Source organism: Solanum pennellii, chromosome 3 (assembly GCF_001406875.1).
Source record: "Solanum pennellii chromosome 3, SPENNV200".
Lineage (NCBI taxonomy): Eukaryota > Viridiplantae > Streptophyta > Magnoliopsida > Solanales > Solanaceae > Solanum > Solanum pennellii.
This window is the reverse complement of record NC_028639.1, coordinates 71627559-71635182: the sequence shown is the minus strand read 5'-3', so window position 1 is coordinate 71635182 and position 7624 is coordinate 71627559. Positions and strand designations below refer to the sequence as shown.

At 25.2% G+C, this 7624-nt stretch overlaps 1 long non-coding RNA gene across 1 annotated transcript; it reads right to left on the bottom strand.

Annotated features, from left to right (window-relative positions):
• Positions 1–6707: 6707 nt before the first annotated feature.
• LOC114076368 lies at positions 6708–7213 on the bottom strand. The gene is made up of 2 exons (XR_003577212.1): positions 7131–7213; positions 6708–6992 (listed from the first exon to the last, which is right to left on the bottom strand). It is a non-coding gene; the product is annotated as an uncharacterized LOC114076368 (long non-coding RNA).
• Between the last annotated feature and the right edge of the window lie 411 nt (positions 7214–7624).

Here is a 7624-nt window from a genome sequence, read left to right as displayed (position 1 = left end):
CCAGTTTTCTTTTATGTTTCTCTCTTTCTCATATAATACAAACACAGATTATACAATTGATTCTTTTGTATATGTATACCGAAACAGATTATACAATTGTTTCTTTTGTATATGTATAACGAAATATACATATCAATAGGCATAACAAATATAACATTTGCTATAGTGAGCAATTATACAAACTATAACTATAGCATATAAATATGATTTTTATGTTTGTTAAAAACCTAAAATTTTGCTCTTTATTTTATAACTTAAGTCACTTAAAATTAGAGCTGTAAATATATGTTAGATTCATTAGGTCGACCTGATCTAACCCATAATTTGATATGACTGAAGTAAGTTTTCAAGTCCGACCTAAATAAGTATACTATAATTTGTGAGGACTTTAGAACAAGAAATTGGCACAACATAACAACATATAAATTTGCAATTAAGATCCTCTTTTTTATTTATGAGCAAAAAAGTTTTATTTTATAGTTATTAGATATTAAATAGCCATATTTTTTTCTAAATAAGAATGTATTTATTTATTATGATAATTAATATGATGATATTTGAAGTGATTTTTTAACCTATAAATTGGGTCATTTTTTCACTATTGTAAAGAAACATATGAGATTAGAAGACATTTGAATAAGATGATCTCTACCTTCAGCTCCCCATCTATATTGTTTGTAATATATTGTCTACATTTTATAACACAATTATAAAATTTCAAAATATAAAAACAATGCTAAGTGATTTCTTAAAAATATTATTCTTAACTGAGTAATCATATGAAATATTATATCCTATAAAATAATGATTGATTCAAATATTAGTCTTTTAAAACCCAAATCATGTTTTTCTTTACTTAACCAACTAGTGTGATTACATGTGGTGTATAATTTGTAAGTGATTTCATAAGTAGTAAATAGCAATCAAAGTAACATAAAAGCAATTATAATATAATTTGTAAAATAATTCAGAAATAATAAATAAAATAAAATTGAAAAGACAGATAACAAAGAAAAAAACATTTTCAATTTTTATTATAATATTTCAAATTCTTAATTTAAAATTTATGTAATAAATAACTAATTCTTATTTTTGGGACATTTATCTGCTGGTAGGACACATTCACAAACAACCTCATTGTCATCTGTTGTACATTTTGCTTCACAAACTTCTCCAAATCTCTCAGTGCAAAATGATTTGCATGTATTATCGCCACGATGTTCTCTGCATATGCCCTTGTAATAAGAGCTACATGTCGCTTGACAACTTTGCGCTACACAAACTGTTCGACACAGTCAGAATTTTCACTAAATAAAATTTTTTAATAATATAAAAAAAAATATAGAATTGAAATTTCGTTGGTGATTTATATATTTTTGGTACATTTACTAAGAGAGTTAATAGTTATGTTGTAGAAATATAACTATAATACTTCGAGATTCGCACAAATCGTACATAGTTAAAGCTTAGTGTGTCAAACAATTTTTTTTTTGTTGTAGCACAAAATTCATCTAGGCAAAGTATTTTTGACATATAGTATAACTTCTTTTGTTACGTATAAAATCACTAAATAAAAATAAAAATATATATTGGTAAAATTCATAAAATTTAAATCTTAAATTAATTTTGCGGTATAACATTAGTAGGGAAAAAAAGGTACCTGATGCAATGGTAAAAATGACAAGGAAGATCAACATAACTTTTGAGGAAATTGCCATATTTCTATTACTAATTAAATATTAAAAAGAGAAAAAAGTAGAGAGTGATTTATGTAGTCTACTATAATGTGTGAATTTTGTGTGTACAATCTTCATGTTTATATACAAAAAAAAACTAGGCTTGACATATTAAGTATTTCTATTAAATTCTTCATTTGGACATTTATTATCTTGACATATTAATAAAAGGCAAACCTTATATTTATTCCAATATAATTGTTAATGTAATTTCTTTTTTTAGACAAATAAATATTCAAAAAATGTTTGGACCTTATGTTGACTTTTTTTTTTCTTTTAAAAATACAGATTCAAAGACTTGACTTGACAGGATATCAATAGTCAAATCTGATAATTATATATTTACTAAAGATGTCTGAACAACAAAAAATATCTATGAAAAACATTACATTTATAAACATGGACATATTCCATAAATCCAATATGTTCAATTAATGATTGACTGATAAAATATATATATGGTAAAAAATTTAAACAATTCCTTATTTTGATATCATCTCCGTTCCTAATTACTTGTCCACTTTTCTTTTATAGTTATTCCTAATTACTTGTTCATTTGATAATTAAAAAAGGATAATTTTTTTACCTATTAAACTCACAATTAAATGATTAATTACTTTGAATAATGTAGAACTTTTCATCCACTTCATAATTAATAGGGGTAAAATAATAAACTCATTACGTTATTAATTATTTTCTTAATAAGTGTGTCAATTCAAGAGTGAAAAAATAAAAATGAACAGAGGGAGTAATTTATAAGTTGTCACTTCAAATGAACTAGTAATCAAATTGATATACATATTTTTATCAGATAAAAATGAGTTTTTTTAATTAACATCTTTAAATTGACATGATAAATTAAGCAAATTTCACTTAAATTTAGTAATGCGATATTCCAATTATTCATTAAATACAATCAAATTGATTAAATGATCACCTTATGTGAACACGACAATTATTATTTTTGAAAGAATAAAAACAATTTTGTTAGTATTAAGTTGTTTTACCAAAAAAATTAATTATCAAATAGCTTTCACATGTGTTAGTAGTTGTTGATTTGTCCACTTTGTATTTTTTTTTTTTACCAATAAGCGTGTTTCACACATGGTGTTACATATGTAAATAAAACTAATTCTCGAATAATTTATGAGTTATAAAATAGAAATTTACTAATTTTTTCTAAAAAGTATTTTTATTTGAAAAACTTTTGGATTATTAAAATAAAATTCACTGCATATTTTTTTCAAAAAAATTGTCAATTAATCATCAGAAATATTATTTAAAACTTTTAATTAAAATTCTATTTTAGGATTTCGTACATAGTTGAAATTTAATTGGATTATTTTCTGAAAAAAGAATTTATTTTTAATTTGCATCACGTACCCTTATTTAGTCTCCGTTAGAGTAAAGGATATATATGCTTTACTTTTTGGATGTCAAGGGCAAATTTGTTCCAAAAATATGACAGAGGATATATGCATACTATTTACAATAGTTTGAGGGTATATTTATTCTTTTCCCTAAAGAGTATGTTTAAATACAAAATTATAAAAATATAATTTTGAAACTAAGAACTTACTAATTGAACCACTAAAGTTTAACTTTTAAATTAGTAAGTTCGACTATAATAAATTTGTAAGTTCGACTACAATTATTTAATTTGAATTATTAGTTTGCTGTTGTATACAATTTTCCATGAGAGAGAGTGAAGTGCATTATTTGTGGTTAAATGCAATAGTATTATAAAAAATCTTTGTTCTTATTTCTTAAACACGCTTAAATAAAAATTTCGTTAATGGAATTGGACACTAATTTAATCTATATATTAAAAAGAACAGCCGATAAAGAAGAAAAAAAACATTTATTTTACATTATAATATTTTATACGGAAAAGGACCTAAAATATCCTTAAAGTATTGGAAATTGTACAAACTACCCTACATTCACTTATTGGCTTCAAAATACCCTTCTCACTCACCTTTGAGTTCAAAATTGACCACTTATTTAATGATTTTAGATTAAATGTTTAAATATTTTGTTTAAATACTTGGCACTCAACTATTGGTTATAATTTAATTTATTAATATCATTTATAAATCAACCCACTATCCACTAATTACTAATTGAACCCCACACAATTAACAAACCAATCAAATATCAAAATCGGCATAAATACTACTAAAACTCGAAGAAATTACATATTCATGAAAATAACATTCAAAATTATTCTAGTCCGAATCGAACCCCTAATTAAAGTTAGGTTGATTCGCTTATTTAGGAGGACACTTTTGAATAGGAATCTCTTTCAAACTTGAATTCGAAATTTATGATTAAAAGTAAAGAAGTATTACATTTTGAATTAATTCATGTACTTTTTAAATATAATTTTATAAACATTTATGATTTATTTTAAATATTAAAACTATAATATATATTATTATTAAAAAAGTTATCTATTAAGTAACATTACATGATTGAGACGAAGGAATAATTAAGATGAACATACTTTTAAGTTTATCGATAATTTTTATTTAGACACTTGATTTATAATATGTTTTGATTGAGGACTTGAATGTATGATAATGTACTTCTATAGACATTTTCGCCTCAAATTTTTAGAAACACTCATTGGCAGCTAGGGTTGTGTATCGGCCGATTCGGTTCGGTTTTGAAGTTTATTGAATAGGCTTATTGGTTGTCGGTTTGTAGAGATGCTAAACCGTTATAGAACCATTAAGATATTGACTTATCGGTTATTGGTTTATCAGCTTTTGATTGTTATCGGTTCGGTTATCAGTTTAACCGTTAAGATTTGACACAAAAAAAATATTAAATATCACTTAGAAACAAGGCACAAACCAAATAATCCATGCACTTGAGTTCACAAGTTACTTCTTGTTCAAAAGCAAACACTTTTACATTGTAAAATAACCAACTGTTTGAGACAAACAAAATAAAAGTATTAAATTAAAGTCTAAGTCAAGGACTTTATATACAAAATGCTATAAATATAATTATTTAATTTACTATCGGGTTATCGATTAACCCGTTAAGAAAAAACTTCAAACCGTTAAAAATCGATAACCTGATAACAAAAAAAATCAAGACCGTTATCAAAATCACTAAACCAATAACCCAATACTATAAACCAATAACTTTTTTATCGGTTTGACTTATCGGTTTCGGTTCGATTTTGAACAGCCCTTTTAACTTTTCTGTTATTGCATTAGTTATGGGGCAGATTTATTAATTGGTAGGGTTTAATTAGTAATGAGTGGGTAGTGATTTGATTTATATATTATATTAACAAGTTAAATTATAACAAATAGTTGAGCACCACGTATTTAAAAAAATATTTGAATAGTTTAAATTCAAAACGTTAAATAAGTGGTCAATTTTGAACCCATAGGTGGATGACAAGGGTATTTTGAAGTCCATAGGTGGGTGAGAAGGATATTTTGAAGTCAATAAGTAGATAAGAAGGATGTTTTGGAGCCAATAATTGGATGGATGGAAGTTTTGTACCGTTTCTAATACTTCAAAGGTAATTTTGGGCCCTTTCCGTATTTTATATTATATTTAAAATTTAGGAAATTAACTCTCAAAAAAGAAGTCAACAATGAGTCCTTAGTTTATGTGATCTATATGATTTGTGGGTTTTCTATATATGTTCATTCTCCAAGTTTATATACAAGTTAGGCTAATGATAAGTACAGTAATTAAAATCTTAATTTGGAAAAAGATCAATAGTAATATCTTAATTTGAACATTTTTAATTAAAGAGTTAACATAAATATCAATAGTCAAATTCGATTATCACTTTTTTTTTGAGGTTAATCAATCATATACTGAAAATGTTCAATTTTGTATACGTAAAAAGATGTATCAATTATATTGAATTTATATACATATATACACATATTCTAAATTCAATAAATTGCCTATCTAGGATTGAGTAAGATCTTAATAATAATCTTAAAATAATATAAAGAAGAATCATAGACAAGGTGACGTGGCACCTCTCTATGATCTACACATGTATTTATCTTTTTTCTCATTTTCTTGGCTTTTCTTTCTTATTTAAATTAATTATTTTATGACAAACATTAATTACAGTATTATCTATTAGAGTTAAAGTAGTTAAATAATCTTTTTATTCTAATATATGAATTGTGATGTAATGGCGAATCTGTTTCATCCTTAAGATCTCATATTCGAACCTCCAATAATTAGAAGAAGACGATAATGTAGATTTTGTTTCTTTTTTATTTTATTTTATTGATTTTAGAAAAATCTAACTATCAAAAGCTTTATTTTTTTAATCTATATATCTATAGAAAAAGAATTGCACGTGTCTCGTGTTGATTTGTCTATTTTATACTTTATCGGTGTGTTTTCACGGCAAAGTCAGAAATTTCATGAAAAGAACTTTCAGAAAAAGTTCACATGGTTTTGCTCTTTCCAGACTCTTGAAATCACTCGGCTACAACATGTTGTTGTATTAAGAATGTCTAGAATATATTACATAACCATGTTGTTTATCATTTTACTTACAAATACGGTACAATTTTTTGATGAAGTAGAGACACCCTAACAAGAATGTAGCTTCAATCCTATGTGTTCCACGGATATTATAGGTCTAGGTGAAACTAATAGAAAAATATTTTTTTGATTTTTTAATAATAAAAGATAGCGTTTTACTAAGAAAACTATCTTTAGTGAATTCACTTTTAAATTATAAAAATAAAATTAAATTTCGTTGAATTATTATTGTTTTTTTAATTATTATTTTAAAACGAAATCATGGTTTTATTTACTTAACCGACTAGTGAGTGATTATGCTTGGTGTATAATTTGTAAGTGATTCAAAGTCGTAAATAGCAATCAAGATAACATAAAAGCAATTAGTAGTATAATGTTGTAAAATAATTCAAATAAATAAAATAAAAAGCAGATAATGAAGAAAAACACTTTTAATTTTCATTATAATATTTCAAATTGTTAATTTAAAATTTTAGGAAATAAATAACTAAATCTTATTTTTGTGAGAACATCTTGTAGATGTATTCGGTAGGTTACAGTCACAAGCAACCTTGTTGTCGTAGTCGTCGTGATTTATACAATATGCATCACAAATTTCTCCAAATTCGTTAGTGCAAAATATTTGGCATGCTTTCTTGTCTTGAAGATCTTTGCATACGCCCCCGTTATAATTGTGACACGACGATGGACATTCATATTCTACACAAACACAAACTGTTTTCGATACGGTCAGAATTTTCACTAAATAATTTTTTTTAAAAATACACACAAATTGAACATAGTTGAAGGTCATAAAATTTAAATCTTAAATTAATTATTCGGCTATGACATTAGTAGGGAAAAAAAAGTTACCTGATGCAATGGTAAAACTGACAAGGAAGATCAACAAAACTTTTGAGAAAATTGCCATCTTTCTATCACTAATAAAAAAAAGTAGAGAGTAATTTATGAATTTTGTGTGTACACTCTTCAGGTTTATATACAAGTTAGGCCAATTAATGATAAGCATCTCTATTAAATTCTTCATTTGGACATTTCATTAAAGACTTGACACAATATTAATAGGCAAATCTTTTACAAAGACATAAATAACATCTCTATTTCAAATATAATTAATTGTTAATGTAATTTCTTTTTTACACAAATAAATATTCAACAAGAGTTTGGACCTTATGTTGACTAGTTTTTTTTTTTTTTAAAAGGAAAAGGGTCTGATATACCTCTCAACTTTGTCATTTAGAGCTGAAATATCCCTCGTTATAAAAGTGACTCATATATGCCCTTACCGTTATACAAACGGCTCACATATACCCCTGCCGTTACAAAATGGCTCACATATATCCTTC